The sequence below is a fragment of the Callorhinus ursinus genome, unplaced genomic scaffold, assembly GCF_003265705.2.
Source record: "Callorhinus ursinus isolate GAN/ISIS: 27379988/994484 unplaced genomic scaffold, GSC_fseal_2.0 scaffold32, whole genome shotgun sequence".
NCBI lineage: Eukaryota > Metazoa > Chordata > Mammalia > Carnivora > Otariidae > Callorhinus > Callorhinus ursinus.
In genome coordinates this window covers 8,468,027-8,472,755 of record NW_027397094.1, presented here as the reverse complement: position 1 = coordinate 8,472,755, position 4,729 = coordinate 8,468,027, and the positions used below count along the sequence as shown (strand labels likewise).

At 40.7% G+C, this 4,729-nt stretch overlaps 1 pseudogene; it reads right to left on the bottom strand.

Annotated features, from left to right (window-relative positions):
• On the bottom strand, positions 1 to 4,729 carry LOC112807808 (interferon-induced protein with tetratricopeptide repeats 5 pseudogene; annotated as a pseudogene).

The window sequence follows — 4,729 nt, the reverse complement described above, 5'->3', positions numbered from 1 at the left end:
TAAATCAAACTTTTAAAAAATTTTAATTCATGAAATACATTGCAGTATGGATGTATGTTTGAATATGCATAGAAAACACATCTGGAAGGATACATATTGTTAACAAGTTACCATGGGGGTATGGAATTGGGTTAGGGTGAGAAGTGCCTTACTTTTAAATTCATATGGTTCTGTCTGTTTAAAATTTTACAATGAGAATTCATCACTTTTGTAATAAAATCAGAACAGAAATTTAAAATAAAAATAGTAACAATAAGTAAAAAGTAAACATACATAGTAGTCTTTAGGCAGTGGCAGTGCAGAGAATCAAACCACAAGGCACACTTTTCCACTAATACTGTGGTGGTAAATATAACTGTAGATGATAATCAGAGAAACAACTTTAAAGAAGCCACTTTCATCAGCATCTCAACTTAAAAAGCCCCCCAGGGATAAGAGTCCTTAAGCAATAGACCCTTCAAGGTGGATATCCAAGCCAAAAGCAGGGCTTAAGTATTCCTGAAAGATCTACAGGAAAACATGTAAATCTGAAACCTTCAGGCAAAAGAAAAAGCTATCCAGAAGTAAGTTTGGAATACTAAAGGAGTTAACGAAAGGCCAGAAATTGGAGGTACAAGAACCACCCAGTCCAGACTCAAAACCAAATCACTGAAACCTTGGTAATCTATGGATGTAGAATGGGGACATCTATTTTACCCATTTTTTTAAATCATTTTTCCCAATTTCTCAATCTGCTTTCTGTCTCAATAATTTAAACCCAAAAACTCTGCAGTTTTAGTTGGAATAAAATTAATTCCATTTAGGTTAGGTTTATTCTTCTAGTTAAAAGACCAGAGAAACTTGAGACTAACGATTTTCCATTGTTTATTTTTTTTCTCACAACTGTTTCTAGTTATGCAGTGAACATTTTGGGGAGATAACACTTCTGATTTCTCATGGGTCCCTAAAGTTCTATATTTAAAGAAATCCTTTCCCCCCATTTTAGTTTTTTTCTCCTTTTATTGAAGTCATCATAGATGGCAGACTTTTTACTATTATGAACTTTTTCTTTCAACAAAAAGGATTCTTTAAGTGACTGTCAGGCTAATGATTAAATATCCTCATCAGAGTCAGAACTGGATAGGATCCATCTTTTGCAAGCTGCATAGTTAAGAGCTTAACTAATATAATTTTGCACTCCTGAAAGAGCGTTCTTGACCTAGGGGTCAAAGGCTTATGCAGGATTATGCTTCCTGCATAAGTGAGCAATATGGGAAATATGACAAAATTTAATCAGAAAGTTATTATTATTTAAAGATTTTATTTATTTGAGAGAAAGAGAGGAAGGGGGGAGGGGCGGAGGGAGAGGGACAAGCATCAAGAGTCAAAACACTTAACTGAATGAACCACCCAAGTGCCCCTAATCAGAAAATTATAAATAGCAGAGATAAGGGGGATATAGTCATAATGGCCATACCATTTTTGAAAGGTGCATCTGGAATGTTTTTGTTTTCAAATGGATACACTATTTTAATTAAAAAAAAAAAGCCAAAAGATTCATCACATTTAGCATGATGCCTGGTATACAGTAAACATTCAATAAAAATTGGTTCTATAATTTACAATGGGGGGCACGTGGGTGGCTCAGTTGGTTGAGTGTCTGCCTTCGGCTCAGGTCATGATCCCAGGGTCCTGGGATCGAGCCCCACGTCGGGCTCCTTGCTCTGCGGGAAGCCTGCTTCTCCCTCTCCCACTCGCCCTGCTTGTGTTCCCTCTCTCGCTGTATCTCTCTGTCAAATAAATAAATAAAATCTTGAAAAAAAAATGGATTAAAACAATAAAAATATATGAGCCCAAAATGGTAAGAAAAGCTTAAAAGCAATTTCCTAGAGTATATATTTAAATAGAAAGTCGAAGCTCACAGAGAGTGGCAAGGGGCTCTGCATTTTCTGGATCTATCCTCTGGGCCCGCTCATAGTACTGAGCAGCTTGCCTCTCTTCTCCCTCCAGCTTGTAAACAAGCCCCAGGGCACATAACTGCACATCTGAAGCATCATGACCAAGTCTCTTCAGAGCCAGTTTCTTCAGAACACTTGTCAGTTTGGGACGGAGGGATGATTGGTCACTGATCTTTAAGGCCTCTAAATAATGGTGGATGGCAGTACTTTCTGACTTACAGTGAAATTCCTGAAAGCGGCCGTAGTAGTAGTGGATCTGATGTTTGTGATCATCAGTTATGTTCTCCAGATGAAGCACTTTCTGGAAAACTTCTTCAGCTTTATTACACTGGCCTGCCTCGACATACATGCTCGCCAGGGCTGTGTAGACAAAGGGGAACTTGAAGTCTCATTGCACAGCTACTTTGAAATGAAAGATAGTCATTGTAATAAGCCTGTCCATCCTCAGTTTATCCTCCCCTGTAGGTCTGTTGCCTGTGGCCTCCTTGATGTCGATCATTTGCGCCCGATAGCAAAGTCCCATCTGGTGATGCAGGAACGAAGACATTGGTGTCACCTTCAAGGCCTTTTTCAAAACTTCAAGAGCTTTGTCCCAGGAATTTTTTCTCCTGTAGAATTTGGCTGCGTAACGAAGGACATGAGGTTGGGAGGATATTTGGTCCAGGATTTCTTCAGTATACCTTTCCCCTTCATCTTCTGCTTGTACATCTTGAAGCTTCAGTGCCAGTAAAACCTTAATGTAGGTGTTACCTGGGTTCAGGGAGACAGCCTTCCTCAGCGGGCCCAGAGAAAAGCTCTTTATACACCCGTGTCTGTCAGTATCGTCCAGCCGGTACACTGTGATGGCATAACCGATGTTAAATTCTGGATTGTCAGGTTCCACTTCCAGAGCCTTCTCAAAAGCCACTTTTGCCCTGTGGTAATACTTTCCTCCAAATTTCAAGAGTGCCCACCCTTTCTCACAGTCAATCTCAGGCCTGTCCGACCTGTAGTCAGAAGGACTGGACAGTTTCTTACAGGTGGTCCCTATCTTGTCTAAATGCTTCTGAGCTTCCTTAAGCTGGTCCATGTGATAATACACCCAGGCATAGTTTCCCCAAGTGACCAGATGTCGAACTTCTTTGTCTGAGTGCTCTTGCTGGATTATGTGTTCTGCTTGTTCCAAGCATTCTAGGGCATCTTCATTTTGGCCTTTTAGATGTTTCACATAGGCCAATAGGTTATAAAGAGTAAGTCTGGATTCTGTGGTGACAGATTCAAGCTGCTGCCCAATTGTATCTTCCACATCAAACAGAATGTCTTCCTTAAGTAAATTCCATGTAAAGTGACATTCTAACTCCAACAGAATGGCCTTCAAGGGGTCCTTAGGAATTTCACTGTCAAAGATAAAATCCTTTTTATATTTTTGAAGAAATAAGTCCATTTTTAAACCTTAAACATTGTTCTCTGCTTAGCAACCAAATTGATCTTCTGTTGGAATTTCCAGTTGAAGCACTAGGCCCCTATAACTTTATATTAGTTTCCTCTGTGTACAGCTATATCCTAGAAATATTTCATTAAATTCTCATTATTTATTGCAAAACCAGTTCCACAAAGATGGCTGGGTATCGATTTCCTTTTGGCAGTCACTAACTGTGCCAAGTACCACTTATTTTTACAGAGAGAAATTTAAATGTTTTGTTTACTAGCCTTGAAAATTGAGTATCATAGATCTGTAAACAGTCAATAACAAACATCAAAATTCCACTTCTGTGTTATCAATAGGAAAGGAAAGAAGAATAGTCAGAAATAAGAAAAAGAAGTACACTGAAGGAGACACGGAAGCCATACCAATACATCATTTTTGCTGAGGGAGGCAGGAAACCCCACAGAGAGAAAAGGCTCAGAAACAGACAGGAACAGGTCTGTCAAGAGATGGGGAAAGCATTTTCGGTAGATAAAAAGGAGAGTAACAGATTTCAGAGAAGATAGGGAAAAGGCAAAAGGAGGCTAAGTAATAAGCTCAGTAGGTTTTTTTTTTTTTAAGATTTTATTCATTTGAGAGAGACAGAGAGGGCACACAAGCAGGGGGAGAGGCAGAGGGAGAGGGAGAAGCAGACTCCCCGCTGAGCAGGCAGCCCACCCCGCGGGGCTCCACCCCAGGACCCAGAGATCGTGACCCAAGCCGAAGGCAGACGCTTAACCATCTGAGCCACTGAGGTGCCCCAAGCTCAGTAGGTTTTGCTATAAAGCACTACCTCCTTTTGTCCTCTGGGGTTGTGGGCAAAAGTAGAGGCTAAGGGCTATTATGAACTTATCAGTGCCCTTAATATTTACTTCACAAATATTTGCCCAGCTCCCTTTGTGCGAGACCCAGTATAATTTCTGCAGAGCCCACTGGAAACAGGATCTCTGAAACTAGGAAGGTGAAGGGGAAAGGAAGGGAAAGGAAATATTTATTCATTATGGACAGCCTTCTATGTGCAAGATCTTATAAATAACCCTGGGGATGGAACCCTGAACGAGACACAGCCCTGCTTGTACAGAGCTTTTAAGTAAATAGTCAATAACAACTCAGCATTCCAGCCAAGGTTCATGGATGTGACCCAGACAGTGTACACAGTCCAATGCTGTGGACATCTCTGGCTTCGATTTGGTGAGGATCCCTTCTCTTGGATTTCATTTCTGGAACATCCTCTCCTCTACTATCGGTCCATGTGATTGGAGATGGGCGGTGCACCATTCACTCCGGTCTGGGAAAACACGATATTCCAGCCATTCCCTGGTCCCAGTGATTTACTCAGAGATAGTCC